Genomic DNA, 16,809 nt, shown 5'->3' with positions numbered 1-16,809 from the left:
TATACGAGTTCTCGATACCCACCTACCTTAGTTTCAGAGCCCTCGGCGAGGACCCAAGGTAGTACAACCCAAGATCCAAACATAGCGGCTAGTGACTCTTCCTCTGACTACAACGTCATGGGGGTTACCCAATGCCTAATTTCGATAGCTCAAGCCAAGACATGCATGCCATGGACCCACGGTCCGAGCCGAGCAGTGTGCTTAGCCGCTTGAAGGAAACCTTTAGTAGAGCCAGTCGCTCCGAACATGGAGCTAACGATGTAAATGAGGGGGGTGGGGAAGTAAATTCACCATTCATGACCAACTTTGACCCCATGCTCTTGGAGAGTGTGCACATGAATACTCTATTCATTGTACCCATGACCCTTCAGAGCTATTCCCCTCCAAGGTTATATTACATGATGATAGAAGCCTTGCCGAAGTGCAAGAGGTTAAGTGATATATCATTGCGGCTAGGGAAAAGAAAATCAAGAGCTTACGCAAAGTGGAGCAACAAAGAAAGTTAAAAGCGAAAGCCCCTATGTCAATATCCTTGCTAGGAGAGCAATCGAGTGCTTCTGAATTAGCGACCACTAAGGGTCAACCCATAGAGAGCCACACTGTATCTAGTTCAAAAAACACCCCTAGCACCTCAATCCTAAATAGAGCGTTCCTAAATGAGAACTGGGAGTACGAACTCAAACGAAAACTCTAACCGACTTATACACAGGTCACACCTATCACGTGGGTTGGTTAGATGTCCTACAATCCACAACGGGTGCCACTAGTGTAGAGGATCAACAACAAAGAGTTTGTGAGGTCATCCATAGGGTTATTGAGCTAAAAAGACAGAACAAGGAGATTCACATGCCTTCAATGAGTCTCATGAGATTCTTGGATACAAGGAAGGCTAAACAACCAACCTTATCACAAATGGAGACTCCCTCGGTAAGTCTGATGGATCCTCCATATGTTGTTTTGCCAGGGGTCTCAATGCAATCTGAGCCCACAATTGATAACTTTACCTTTCCAAGTCTAGCTCATCTTTCCTTTGATGACACCACAGCTGTTAACCCTCACGGCTCACAGACACCCTATCACCTACGACGGACGTTGTATTATTTACTTGTAGAGTCAGGTACCGGGCTTGTCGGTCCAATAGGAAAAGGGTAAGAGTGATCGCCGATGAGAGGCGCACTCTAACTGGAACATTCAAGGGATTAGTTGGCTAAGCATGGGCGCCCAAGTGTGAATGGGGTGAGCTCGTATAAAATTCAACTAAACCTAAAATTCACTCATTCTCTCATTTGTGCAATAGAAGAGTGCTCTTGCTCCATCTCCATCTTCTTCTTCTTCATCTCCTTGTGTGTGTGTGTGTGTGTGTGTGTGTGTGTATGCGTGAGAGAGAGAGAGAGTGTGCGATCGAGCATTGCGACGACGGCATGGTGGCGGCAAAGCGATTGAGCGTGGCGAAGCGGCGGCTCCTTCTTCTTTGCGGCGAGGAATCCTCCACGAAGCAAGCATAGAGCAGTGAGTGACACACCATCGCCTTCTTTGAGCTAACTAGTTTATGCTTGTTGTGTGCTTGGAGCCATTTGTGGCTCGCACACGGTGTATCGGCAAGTTCCTTGCATTGACACGTGCAATTTACGCGCACATTTTTGGCGTCGTTGCCTCGGAATGCCGTACATTAAGCTCGAGTAGCACTCTGTGCTTCCCCGTGGTGCAATTTCAATTATAGGAAAGGTAGGGAAGGAGTGTGTGTGTGTGTTGAGAAGAGGGATTTGGTGTTATACTGTGTGTTTTTTTTGTTAATGGAGTTTTCAAAGGTACTATGTTTATTCTCTATATATTAAGGTTGTTAGTTTTCTTTGTTAATGGAGTTTTCAAATGTACTGTGTTTATTCTCTGTGTACTAAGGTTGTTAGTTTTCTGTGTACAATAAGTAAGAAGTAGATCTAAGAGAGCTAATAGAGTGTGTTAGTGTGTAATAGTAGGTGTATTAGTTAGAAGTAGGTAGATAGAGTGTGTGTGCCCTCGCGCAAGCCACGGTGACCTTATCCTTTTATTTTATTTTATTTTTAAAAAAAATAAAAAATTAAAAAAATTAAAGGTAGGACCGAGATTAGGAATATCTCCCAGACCCAAGCCCAAGCTCACGCTCAGGCCTAGGCCTCAGTCGCCTTTTAAAAAAAAGAAATTTTAGCTTCACACGTAGCTAAATTGATTTTTTGAGGACCAATGCAACGTCAGATGCCCGAAAATTGTGTTGTAAAGCACACAACGACCCTCTAAGTGATACGCTCATTTTGAGCTATCACACACTTTAATCAAAAAAATCAAACATTAAAAAAAACATTAAAAACATAAAAAACACGAATGAAAACGGACGCTTAAAAAAGGTAAGCGGTTAACCTTCGAGGTTATTCGCCGACGTTTGTAGGGTGCCAAAGGCACATGCATCTACGCTCTGGTCGTGTGCTAGAGACGAGGCAACTAGAGAGAATTTCGACTTACGCGAGTTCTCAATATCCACCTACTTTAGGTTATGGACCCTCGACGGGGACCCAAGGTAGTACAAACCAAGACCCGAATAGCGGCTAGTGACTCTTCCTCTGACTACAACATCGTGGAGGGTTTCCCAATGCCTAATCTCGATAGCTCGAGCCAAGACATGCATGCCATGGGTCCTCGGTCCGGGCCGAGTGTGCTTAGCCGCCTGAAGGAAACCTTTAGTAGAGCCACTCGCTCTGAACATGGAGCTAATGATGTAAATGAGGGAGGTGGGGAAGTAAATTCTCCATTCATGACCAACGTAGACCCTATACCCTTAGAGAATGTGCACGTGAATACTTCGTTCACTGCACCTCCTGACTCTTCAAAGTTATTTCTCTCCGAGGTCATATTACTCGATGGTAGAAGCCTTGCCGAAGTGCAAGAGGTTGAGCGATATATCCTTGCAGCGAGGGAAAAGGAAGTCGAGAGCTTACGCAAGGCGGAGCAACGAAGAGAGTTAAAAGCAATAGCTCCTATGTCAATATCCTTGCTAAGAGAGCAATCAAGTGCTCTTGATTTAGCAACCGCTAAGGGCCAACCCCTAGAAATCAACATTGCATCTAGCTCAAAGGACACCCCTAGCACCTCAATCCTAGATGGAGTGTTCTTAAATGAGAACTGGGAGTACAAATTACAAACAGAGACTCTGACCGACCTATACACAGGTCACACCTATCATGTGGGTTGGTTAGATGTCCTACAATCCACAATGGGTGCTACTAGTGTAGAGGATCAACAACAAAGAGTTTGTGAGGTCATCCATAGGGTCATTGAGTTACAGAGACAGAACAAGGGGATCAACATGCCTTCAACGGGTCTCATGAGATTCTTGGATACAGGGAAGGCTAAACAACTGACCTTATCACAAATGGAGACTCCCTCGGTAAGTCCGATGGATCCCCCATATGTTGTTTCTCCAGGGGTCTCAGTGCAATCTGAGCCCACAAGTGATAGCTTCACCTTTCCAAGTCTAGCTCATCTTTCCCTTGATGACACCACGGCTACCATGCCTACCCCAATGATGGGAATGCCGAGAAACACGCCATGGACCTCATTTGTTAGTAAAGAGACCACCTCTTCAATGCTATGAGTGTGGAGGGCGATGGCCAATAGACCAACCTTAGCATGGACAGACACACCTCAAGTGCCTGCATTGATGCCGGCCCCACCTCTTGAACAAACAGCACAACACATGGTCCCTAGGGTCCAAAATGTTGTTCAAACAACACCTTTACCACCTCCAGTGCTAGGACCACAACCACCACATCCGAGAATCACTTCTGTGAATCAAGTGGGTTGTGAGTCATCTATTTCTTGTTTGGAAGGATGTGAGGAAGATATAGATCCTAATATTTCCAATGGGATGGATGTGCTTGAAGAAAGTCCACAATACTACATGGAGGACTATTGGGGACAAGTCAAACCTGTATATCAAGTAGCTGCTCTTGCGGCAAGAGGCCAAAATATCAATTACACTGCTAAGAGACCACCTCTTCAATGCTATGAGTGTGGAGGTCCACATCATGTAGCCGAGTGTCCTATTAGGCTACAAAAAAACGCCACACTAATGCAAACCAATCAAGCGAGCACATCTACAATGCTGATACTCATGTGTAATTGATGTGGCATAGATCATTTGATTGCCCAATGTCCAAATAATCCAAATGCACCGAAGATCACGCCGTTAAGCTTGATTGAAGTTACGGAGGATCCATCACAAAGTACACCTGTGGTACCAGTAAACGTACTCACACGATCGATGCTCCAAAAACAAAACTATATTCTTGAGGAAAGAGACACGGCATCAATTGCCCAATCTCAGAAAAAGAAGAAAACACGAAGAAAGAGATCGCAAAAAGCAGCGAAGTCAGACCCCAATTCAAAGACCAACATAGGGACTGGTAATGACCCCGTATATATGAACGACGCTGAAGAAGATTCTGATTCAGGTGAAACTATGGAGACCAAAACGACCACTAACATAGAAACCAACAAGGAAGATCTTCATGAGCCACAATGGCCAGGATCCAAAAAGAAGATAGGAACTTACCCAAACCCTACAGAGGAGATTGAGCGAGTCAAGCAATTAAGGAGTTTGGTAGAAGATACCCAAAGGGATCTAGAACCAGCACCTAGGAAGATCTAGATTACAGACACCATGTTCCCTACGCAACAACAACCTCACCAAGTCCATAGACCCTTGGACATACCTAGTGTCATCCAAGAAGAAAGTGACTTAAAGTCATGGGAAAGTGGGAGTACTCACTTCTTGATGGAAAGAATGTTTACTGAGGGACTACCTGATCCTATCGAAGAAATGGAGATCCCATCTTCCCCACGTCAAGGGACTCAAGGCCAAAAGGTGCCGTTAAACATTGCCAAATTGATGGATTTCATGTCTTCAGAAGTTAGAACCACCATCATGTCCAAACTATATAAACACCTTGAGCTAGTCTCAGCTCTTCGAGCCTTCCTCAATGGAGAACTGAAGTTTGGGCTACCACAATTTGCACAGATGGATGGAGCTGGGGAGATGCCAATAGAGGAGGAATACATAGATCCACAACCCAACCTAGATGAGAACCTTGTTATAGAAATACATGTTAACAAGTTGGGACAATACTTTGAGGGTGATGAATCCAATGCGACTATACCAATCACTACTAAGGGATTAATTGTGAAGGGAATCCTTGATGGTGGCGCTGGGGTTAGCATTGTGACTAAAAATTGATGGGAAACTATGGGAAGACCTCGCCTTGCGACCACAACCATAGTAGTGAAGATGGCCAATGGGTCTATTGTAAAACCTATTGGAATGCTAGAAAATCTCAAGATCAAGGTCTTTGGACATAAAATAAGGATTACCTTTATTGTTATGGATTTCTCCAACACACTATGGCATCGGAGATTATCTTAGGACGTCCTTTCATGAGGGAAGCAAAAATGGTGCATGACTGGTCCAAAAACCATGTCTACCTGCAGTTCCAAGATTCTGTCATTCGAGTGGATCTTGTGACGGGTCGAGCACATCCTCTAGGAAACAGGTTTATAATTGATCATAGATCTGACACCACAGTTCACTCGGCCCCATTGCAGTATTGTTACACGTGTAAAGTGGACACTGATATTGGGGAAGATTCTCCTTATATGGATGTACTACCTGGGATGACTGAGTCGGACAATGTGGATTGGGTCCACCTAGTAGCAACCATAGACACTTGGGGAAACAGGGGGACGACCTGGGTAACACCTGAGGGGGATGAAATGCCTGTACCCTTAAATATGCTACAAGCAATGCATATAGCTTCTGACAAGACTCATCCTAATATAACAAAGAAAACATACAAGTGGGTCCCTAAAGCTTCTTTAGCGACCATAGCTAGTGCTAAAAAACAGAAGCCTGTAAGAAACGTCCCACTCGCCCCAAAAAATGTAAGAAAATGTTGCGATGGATTCCTAAACGATTATTGGAAGCCTAAGGCTACTATCAAGGAAAAAATCAAATCTGGGTGCCAAAACATAGATTGTGTTCTTACCTATCACCTGACCCATGTGAGCCCAATCCCATAGCTCCAAAACAAATCAACGATCGTGGAAAGAAAAAAATCACAGAATGCTACACACCCGCTCCAGAGCTAGTTTGGGTACTGAAGAAAGAACAATTTGTTCTACCTAGCTCAGGAAGGGGGGAGTCCCATGAAGCTTCTAGCTCCTCATGTAATGCATCCATAGAGGTAAAAGCTTCTCCACAACCTCCACCTACAATAGTGGACCTCCATAAAGCTACAAAAGAATCTACACCTCCCACTGTTCAAGAATCACCAGATGAACCACTTCAAGTTCGATCCTGGGAGAGTACCTTACCACCCTTGCAACTCGACGAGGCACCTAAGGTAATAGAAAACTATTGGCAAAAATCTTCACCTATTACCAACTGGAACAATTGGTTTCAAAGGGTGACAAGCTCATTTCAAACGGTATGATCTACCCAAGGAAGGGGGGAGTCTTTGTTGACAGTCGTCATTCACTTGCTTCCCTCTCAACCTTCCTCCCTGACCTCTCAATCTTCCAATCTTAGGGAATGTATATATAAAGCCTTATACTCATAAAAAACAAAAAAAATAAAGAGCAAGAGCAATTAGCAAACGAGTATGCACATAAAAGTCAAAACATTGACCCAGACCTACACATTCACATCCGGTACACTGAAAACAAAAACCTATGTCATCAAACACCTTTGATCCTCAGCACTCGAGTGATGGAGGGTAGGTAAGATTAGTACGATAGAAGTGTTTCTCTTTATGAGTTGCGTGATTAGCAAAGTACCTTTTCCCACTGATGTGCCTCCTAGAGGTATTCTTTGTGTTTCATAGTGTGTACAGGAACATGTTGCTGTGGTTAGGATTTGGACCTTCATGGAATCTTTCTCTCATCCACTTTTCAAAAGCACGACCATCAACACAAATAGGTGTTTCTTGTCCATTAGCATTGTCCCTTATCTTTTTTGCATCTATGATTATCTGCTTTGATTGTGATTGGTAGCATAATATCCAGCACATTTGCCTAGTATCAAACATTTAATTCAATGTCTTTTTTTGTCATAATCACTTGTCTAGGTTTAAACATCAAGCAAGTCTGACAAAGCTAGTTTGACCAAGTTAGGTGTTAGAGATCTTCTCTTAATACCATGGGGAATGCCTTCCTAATAATCAATGGTTACTTAGGTTATTAATCCGATTTATGCAGCATTGTGTGAAATGTACTAGGGCTTTCTAGTGGGCTTGACCCTATTGACCTTTAGCTTAGGTATTATAAAGGGAGTTTACTTGTGTGATGAGCCTGGGGAGCTGTATCTGTGTTATATGACCCCCCAAAGTTACAAAATTAAAATGTTGAAAATGAACAAACAAAAAATCAAAGTGTCACAATGTAAAATCTTAAGCTGGAAGAGAAATCTCAACTTGATTGGGTACTTCACTCACATGTATCGCCTATGGTACTAGAGCCCTAGAGGTTCCCAGTGTGGGCGCTTTTCCTTGAAAAGCAAAAAACCCAAGGTATACAAAATAAGCACACACATCAAAATTGAATCACTGTGAAAAGACTTTGGGGGATCAAAGAAAAAGTAATCAGTCAGGCGATGATTTCATGAGAAATTTCTTTTATCGTAGCTTAACAACAAGGTCTTCTAAGTATAGCCTCTAGTCAGCCCTCAAACATGAAATACTTGGCTCTCGCGATTAAACAAATTAATTGACCAAAGAAAATTAAGAAGCTTACCCATGGTATTAATAGTCGATCTTTAGTGCCTTTCGATCGTTAAATTAGCGACCCCAAACTTGTTTAATTTTTTACCTTTACATCTATTTATGCATTTGATTATATTGAAATTTAATGTTTATTGCTGACAAATTGTTTAAAATTCTGTTACCAATCAATTTGTCTGCCTAAAACTGCATATGCTTTTTAATCGCTTATGAGAATGCAATTACTGTGCCAATGTTGTTTGATTTTGCAGTGAGACTGAAGAAGGCTAAGGACATTCACCTCAAATGCTCTTCCACCTCGATGAACGAGCTTCAACTCAATAGCTTCCGAGGACGGAATCTACATCAGGAAGGGGTGCATGTTAACCCTCACGGCTCACCGACACCCTATCACCTACGACAGACGTTGTATTATTTACTTGTAGAGTCAGGTACCGGGCTTGTCGGTCCAATAGGAAAACGGTAAGAGTGATAGTCGATGAGAGGCGCACTCTAACTGGAACATACAAGGGATTAGTTGGCTAAGCATGGGCGCCCAAGTGTGTGTTGTCGGGCGCAATATCGTCTCATGGATCAACACTGCGCCTCGGGGATTGTCACCACTACTCTATGCAGTATAGCGGATCTGTCTCACAACTAGCTTTACTAATTGTCGATACAGGGAGTATGGACCACGGATAGGCAGTTGGAGGCCCCGATGGATTGTCAAGCCATGGAGTCCTTTAAACTAGCACTTGCTACGAATCTCTAGTCAGCACAACATTATTCCGTCTACAAGAGTCCCGGCACTAAACTAGGTCCTCTGGGCATCAACAATGCAAGGAAGCATGCTAAAAGCAAGTCTAGACTATATCCCAAAACTTTGGCATCACCTGTAGTACCTGGGTACCTGACACGAATACGCGTAATGATGTAGGGCGTAATGCTGTAAAAAATGAAAATGTTCCAAAATCACTCCTCAACACCCCACAAGGTCCCTAATGCCAATGGTATCACTAGAATGCACTTTTGGAAGCTAGAATGTCCTAGATCTGCAATTTACAAGCCGTGGACAATAAACGTAATGATGTTTGCAGGTCATGAAAAATGATGATTGATGACATCAGTGTAAAGCCCTTTGTGAGCCCGACCTCATGCACCAAAAATCATCTAATTTGGACACTCCTACCTCAAGATATGAGCAAAATAGCAACACAGCCAAAAAGTGTCGTGATGTTTGCCTATACTGTTTTTTACATGCAACAACTTACATCAAAGTGTAGATCAAAGCATCAACATTGCACACACAAAACTTCATAGCAAAATACTTAGCACAAAGAGAGATATGGACCCATAAAGATATGCCTGTCAAGAGGCTTTTACCTCTTCTGCTCTATTCACTTCATAGTCCCCCCAAAAAAAACTCGTCCCTCCTTACCAAAATTCAACCCCTCTATGGGTCTCACATGTCTTACTGTGTACATATGTTAAAAGCTGGAGGTATATACCCCAAACCATTACATTTGGTCCTTGCTGACCCCAAATTACATACAAGTCTGTCTGCTAAACAAGCTAACTACAGAAAATAAAAAATGCTTTTCTGCCTTGTCGTGATGTGACGACAACAATCCCCCCCACTTAATCCATTGTCCGTCCTCGGACATGCTTTTTCTTTAGGTGCTTTGGGAATGTCGTCGGGCTGCTATAGCTCTTCGTATTTCTTCTTGTCTCTCTTTGTTTTCTGCTTCTCTGATCCGCTCATGCACTGGATTTGCATTCTGTGCATCTTTGCATGCTACATACCTCAAAGCCAAGTTCTGGATGATTGGCTTGAACAAGTGTGTGTCCACCTCAAAGAATCCTGTGTGAAATAGCTCTTCGAATGTCATCATGTAAGAGCTAGGTAGGAAATGGCATCTGGCAAATAGTCCCATCATTTGGTGATGAGTTGGTTGCTTTGTCAAATCATACGCCAATCCCTCGTCGCCTTCTAAGAAAAGTTCCCATGTTGTGTCGTCAGGTAGGTCTTCTTTGAAGGTCTGGAAGATCTTGATAAAAAGATCAGCTACCTTTGTAAGCATGGCACATGCAAGATCTGGAACGCCCATGAATTTGTCATGTGTTCTCCTCCAGGCTCTGACAAAGTATGCATTCGTAGTGAATCCTGAGGGTCGTGGCAATTCTGGGTAATTTAGCCAGTTCGGATGTCTGACCTTTGTCTGCTGAAACACTATCCACACCCTTCGTCTGGAGACTAGGCAATAAGTTGGATTAATCCTTTGAGCCCTGGGTGCCCTGTTGTATTCTATGGTAGACCCCATGTGCTGGGCAAACCATGTTAGCCGCCAATTCGTCCGATTCCTGAGAGGAGCAGTGCCTGACATTTCAGATGATGTGAGAGGTTCATAGCCTCCTGTCTCTTCCATAGTGCAAGAAGGCAACAATTCTTTTATCCGCATGGCATTGATGAGCCGAAGGAGAGGATAAGGTAGGGACAGTTTTATCATACTGTGAATGATCTGTTGTGCGTTTTTATACTGCTTCACCGCCACTGACACTACCTCATACTCCCACTTCTTGTATGCCTTGATAGTAGGCTCTTGCTCTTCTTCTACCTCCTGTTGCATAGTGCGGAGCAGTTCGTTGTCTTCGGTTTCCGCAGCCATTTCCCCACTTGGTTCTTCGGCCATTGGCTCTTCGATTTGTGTAGGTTCCTTTGTGTCCATTGCTTCAGTCTGCTCCATTTCTGGCATCTCTTCAAAATTAGTTCTTGATGCTTGAGCTGTCGTGGTTGTCATTAGTTCTCTCTGTTCCTTGAGTTCCGCCACTTATTTCTTGAGTGCTTCCAGCTCCCTGAGCATCTCTTGACCTTTGATACTCTGAGTTGGCTGCGCGGATGGTTGAGGAGCCAATAACGGCTGCATGAGAAGCTCATCAAGCTGAGCCTGCATCCACCTTTGCTTTTCCATAGCCACCTGATGCCTCTTTCTTATAATGGCCATTTGGTTTTCAGTTTCTGCGTTTCTGTCCTCGGCCACTTTCTTGCTTCCATCGCTTCCTTTACTTGAGTCTGGAGGATATGGATTTGTTGCTTCAGTGCTTGGTTTTCTTCCTCCGACTTCTTTGCGTCTGCTCTGGCTTTGGCAAGTTCATCTTGGACACTTCGTCTTCTTTCTTCCTCCTCTCTTTTTAATTGTCTTTGACTCTGCGACAATGCTGCCATCTCATTGATTTCTCGGATCATGCGGTTTCTCCAATCTTCTATTTGTTCATCTCTGGCGAGCATTGGCAAGTCTACTTCTCTCCTTCCTTCTTCTTGCGCCTCTTCTGCGATTTCTGGTCTTGGAGGACTTTGCTCGACAGGAGGCGGGCTTGGCTCGCTAACTTCTGCAGGTTGAGCTATTAATGGAGAAGATGGTTGTGAAGGAACAAAAGCTTGTCTTGGTGAAGGAGGTGGAGTGTTGCCTGCTTCCAGATTTATCATGGATGTCCAGTCCTCCTTTGTAGAAATGTCCTCTAGCAAACTTTTTGGCTCCTCTGTGGATGCTCGTGGTACTTGGCGCTCTTCATAAGATGCTCGAAGTTCTTCTTCTAGTTCCACTTCCATATGTTGTACCGTCTCAGAGTACTACACGGTTTCCTCTTCTACAGCAGCAGTTGTCTCTTCTTGTGGAGCTCCCTCTTCATCATGTCTTCTTCTCACTTGTTCTTCAGCTAATCTTTGTCCCAATCTACTCATGCGAGTCAAATGCTGTAGTTGCTCTTCATGCTCTTGTCTGTGGGGAGCAACTTGCCTTTGCCTCTTGGGTTGAGGTTCGGTTTGATGACTAATCTCCTCTATTACCCTTTGTTGCTCTTGTCTCGGATAGTGTCTCCTCTTTGTGCGGCGCTCAGGTTGTACTGTAGCTTCTTCTTATTCCCTTTCTGTTGGTTTGTGGACTGAAGCTGTGGCTGTGGCTGTGGCTGTGGCTGTGGCTTCTTCATCCTCAGACTCTTCTTCCTGTGCTTGGCTTGACAGGAGATTCTTGCGCAAACGCCTCGCCATGTGAATTAGGGTTGCGTTATCTGAGGCCTGCAGCTTCAAGTCTTCCTTCATGACAAGAGCTTGGTAGACTACTCGTGTAAGCATTTGCCCAGCTCCCAAATAACCCTTCTTCTACACTGTTTGCGTCTTTGCCGCTCTCTTGATATCCATTAAGATCTTCTCCGGCAGATTGGATCTCAGTGGTTGTAGATGGCTCATTGCTGTGGTTAGCCAATAGGTGAGTCCCACTTCTGGATGTGTATATTTTTGTGGTTTGATGATGCTGAACATCTAATGTAAAATCTGCATGGGCAAAATTATCTGATCGTTAAGTATATCATAGAAAGTTTTCTGCCCATCAGTCTACAGAAATGTGGAACTCTTCATGCTCTGAGTTGTCCACAGCTTAGCTATGTTGAATCTTCCAGTCTTGATTTCTAGGGCTTCTCTAATCACGTCGGATGTGATTTGGATTTGGAGAAGCTTCCCTTTGTTTGAGGTGACTGATGCGGTGTCGTCTTCCTTGAGGGATGTCATAAGCTCGTAGCACCTTCGTGCGTCGACCGCCACCACATCTTGCAAATTCCAATTCTCTAATCCAATCATTTGCATCACTTTCCGCACATTGGACATTCTCTATAAATTTCGGAAAGACTGCGGCACTGACAGGATTGTCAGGTTGTCGCCTGCTGGAGTCTGATACTTTGTCTTCAGCACGAATGTCTTCGCAGCTTCCAAGCTCTCGCAACTGATGAAACATTTGATCACAGCCTGTTGTGCGATCACTTCAAAGTGTGGCACTATATCTTCGACTTGTGTTTTCGACGCTTGACTGGATCTCGCTTCCATTGTTCCCTGCTGCGGAACATGACCTGCACCGCGTGTATCAAGGCGGTGGGATCCTGACGCCATAGTGTCGTGCTAGCCGTCTGTGTGTGGATCTGAGCTGCGTGGGTGAGTGAGTGCGCTCTATAATGTATGGTGAGCACTCCTGTGCACTCTCGCTGCAAAGGGTGGTGTGCTCGAGCTCTACTAGGCCGTTGACTGCACACAAAGAAAAGCTCTCTCAAGCTCTCTCACTAGTGCAATGACCAAATGAGGTCCCCAAATGGCCTATATACCCACAGGTTTCCGTGACTTACCTTGACACTTGATTCTGAGCATACCATTGTGTAGCATATTCCGTGACATGCAAAATCGGCTGTATACATCACATGCTTTGCTTGACGACGCTCTTCTCTAGTCTTTGACATCTTCAAGCTCTTGCCGTTAAGTGGCCATTTGGGCGTTCTTTTCCGATTCTGTCATTTGACCACTCCTTAGAAACCTCTTCACTTGTACATTCGGCGTTTGAAGTCCGTTTGTGATTTGGAGCTTCCAGCAAATTTTATGGATTTTTCAAAAGAAATTGAAGAAAAATAAGGAAAATTAAAGAAAAGTACCAAAATTGACCAGAAAAAACACAATTAAAGCTCATCAACACACTTTAGCACAGTTGCTCAACTTTTTCCATGATAACACCTTTTGGACTCCATTTGAGCTCTGAATTCTCCTAATTAGTGCTTGGAAAGTGCATTTTGGGCTCGTTTTGGCTCAAAAAGGCAAAAAATTTCAAGAAAACAACCATATACACACCCCACGCGACATCACACGAAGCCCAGTGTGTGCTCGAGACATTATATTTTAAAAATTGAAAAACAATTCTCTTCACGGTTGACCTGTCCAGCACTCGTGACTCCCCCCCACTTAATCGAAGCACTACGTGCGACGACGTGGTTCTTGTAGGAGTGTGTCGGGTACGAAGCTTGTGTCTATGCAAGGTCTTGAGTGACCCTATGTATGCGTACACAGATCATGCATGTTAAACCATATGCTGTGCAAGAATAGGTCATGGACGATGTTTCCATGGGCTGTCGATGGCGAAGCTCTATCCCATCCTATTCTAATTGATTATGTACAATGTAGGCGATGTCTTTGGTGCTTTGTCACCAGAATGACCTTGAAGTTCATGGTGTCATAGGGATACGTTGATATCCTTGCTTCTTCCGAACTCTCTCTTGCCAGGGTTGTGATGGCAACTTCACATATCCTTGTTGGTGACGAACCATCTGAACCATGACTTTGTTGGCAATAACATTGAGCTCCATCCGAATAGCTTACGCTGCAATTCCATAGCTTGATACCAAATTGGCTTTTTGCTTGGAATCGCCACGTCTACCCTTGCTGTGTTTCGTATGAGAACAGAACTCACTTTCTTCACCCATATCTTGCTATGCATCTTGGGTTTCTTTAGTATCTGCGTGTCTCGCTTTACTCCTTGAGAACTGTTGTGTGTTGTCTTTGATGGCTTTTGCGACATTAGCGTTTTGGGAACCCAACTCATACCATTATAAGCCGGATGAATTAGACTCTTGGGAAACCACTTCATCTGGTGTTTCCCCTTTGGGTATTCTTCGTGTGTTCTTCGTGTCAGCTTTTTTGTTGTTTCCTGCTTTGTCAAGCTTTGCACTTCATCCTTTCTGATCCAAACCTGTGTACCACTATGAGTTCGTGTGTTTCTAGACTTTGCTTGCTCTTTGGGTTTGGTATTCTTGGCATTTGTCTTTGCTTGTTTCTGCATAGCCGTGTGAGCCGTGGATTTTGATTTGTCATCTTTTCTTTTCCAAATCCATTGCTCTTTTCCCGCGGCTGTGCTTGGCTTCTTGATTGTCTGCTTTTCTTTCTCAGTCTTTGCTTGATTGGGAGTCGTGTGAGTCGTGGATTTGGCACTTTTGCTGGATTTCTTTACCCATATCCACTTCCCTTTTGCCGTGACTCTTTCTAGTAGTTCTTTTTCTTGTTTATCAGTGTGAGTTGTGCTTGCTTGTTAGTCCCTGTTGCTGGTGTAGTTTCTTTTTCCTTTGTGGAGTCTTGTGATGAATCCGATGCCTCTTTTGCCTGTGCTTCTGGTAATGGCAGCACTTGTGGACCATAGAATTGAGTTGGAGTCACCAGATCCACCCACTTGTGTTGTCCATCTACCTTGCAGTGTACTGACCTTTCCCCCCAATTGAAGTAACAGTCTTATTTCGCTTGCCATGTCCTTCCCAAAATGATAGGCACGTCCTGCAACTTAGGTTGGGTGACAAAGAACTCGTCCCCATAGGTTAGTTCACCAACATTTATCATCAAATAGCAAGCACCTAATGCAGTGGACCTATGTCCTGAATAATCCTGAAATTGTAACACCGTAGGACATACAGACATGTCATTCAAACACCCATACAATTCATATGAAATGGTATTACCATCTGCTCCTGTATCTATGAATGCATGTGTTTGCAATTGATTATTTACTGTGACTTCAATGAAAGGCAGAGGTGCATCTACTAGCGAATCATCTATGAACTCTATCTTGTAACGCTTTCCTACACCTTCCTTGAGTGGAATTGCTTGTTTGCGTTTTTGAGCCCGAATTTTTGCCTCCTCTTGAGCTAACTCAATCGTAACACGCTTCTTCTCCTGTCTCCACTTTGCTTTGTGCAACTTAGCTAGTTGCTCGTTAGTCAGCGGCATATGATACTTCTTTATACGACAGCCACTAATCCAATTCGGCATTTGCTTTCCATCTAGAGTTGAAAGCCTGATTGCACCTCCTGAAGACAATTGACTAATCACGTAAGGACCTCGTCCGTGCTTGGTGAACTTCTTGGCAAACTCCTTCAGAGTGTATACTAACACCAGATCACCTAGCTTGAACTGCCTTGTGATGATATGATCATCGTGAAATTGCTTCTATCTTCGCTTCAAAGCGTACATTCCTGCGAGACTGCTTTCAGTCTAGTCTCATCAAGCTTTTCTAGCTCTTCTATTCGTTCTGACAACTCATGTCCTGTCCATTCTAGTTCTTTTGTGACACGTAGGGTTGGCATTAGGAACTCCATTGGCAGTATGGCATCCAACCCAAAAACCATGTTGAAGGGAGTCGTACCAATTTCCGTTTTATAAGCAACCCTGTAAGCCCACAGAACAGATGGCAGTTTCATTTCCCAATTTGTCTCCGTGTCACTGACAATCTTCTTGAGCACTGTACACAAAATTTTGTTTGTGCTTTCTGCTTGACCATTCGCTTGGGGATGATAGGGAGCTGACTTCTTATGTATCACCATGAACTCGCTAAGCAAGTTCTCAATGACTTCATTTAAGAAGTGTGTACCCCTATCGCTGACTATCTCTATCGGCAACCCATATCTTGTGAAGACATTTTCATACAAAAACTTCGCGGTGGTGTATGCATCATTCTTCACCGTTGCTTTGGCTTCTACCCATTTGGTAACATAATCTGTTGCCACAATGATGTTCTCTGCATGTGTACGCATTGCTGCAGGATGAATAGGACCTACGAAGTCTATTCCCCACTTAGCAAACGCTCTCGCTCCCATCATTGGTCTGAGAGGCATCTCATCCCTGCGGACAGGAACCTTGGCTCTCTGACACTCATCACAACTCTTTACATACATCGCTGCGTCTTGAAATAATGTCGGCCACCAAAGACCTGCTCTCATGATCGCTTTTGTCGTTACATCCGCTGAAAAATGTCCACCTGGGACTCCTGAATGAGCGTGCTCCAACACGAAAACATACTCGCTTTCTAGAACACAAATTCTCAGGGTTCCATCTTTTCCATGATGGTAAAGTTGGTTGGCAATGACAGTAAAACCATTCGCTTGTTTCTGCATATATCTTTTCCTAACTTTACTCATGTGCTCTGGAAACGTTTTGTTTTGCAGATACTCCACTATAGTTTTAGCCCAATTAGGTGCAAGAGTGTTGATTTGGAATAGGGTAATGGCGTTTGTCTCGATCGGTTGCTTCCCTAACCCGCATGTACACTCCCGCACTCTTTTATACGTATCATGTCTCATTGTGGGCCAATAGACACCCATTCTTTCCAACCTTCGCAATGTCAGCTCTGGAGAGAGGTGAATGTTGCCAATTGCCACGTGAGCTCTCTCAAGATATGGT

At 43.9% G+C, this 16,809-nt stretch overlaps 1 pseudogene; it reads right to left on the bottom strand.

Annotated features, from left to right (window-relative positions):
- Positions 1-9,454: 9,454 nt before the first annotated feature.
- On the bottom strand, positions 9,455-11,520 carry LOC147438736 (uncharacterized; annotated as a pseudogene).
- Between the last annotated feature and the right edge of the window lie 5,289 nt (positions 11,521-16,809).

The sequence above is a fragment of the Adiantum capillus-veneris genome, chromosome 16 (genome assembly GCF_014529385.1).
Source record: "Adiantum capillus-veneris isolate H3 chromosome 16, ASM1452938v2, whole genome shotgun sequence".
In the NCBI taxonomy this organism is placed as follows: domain Eukaryota; kingdom Viridiplantae; phylum Streptophyta; class Polypodiopsida; order Polypodiales; family Pteridaceae; genus Adiantum; species Adiantum capillus-veneris.
This window is presented reverse-complemented; position numbering and strand designations above follow the sequence as displayed.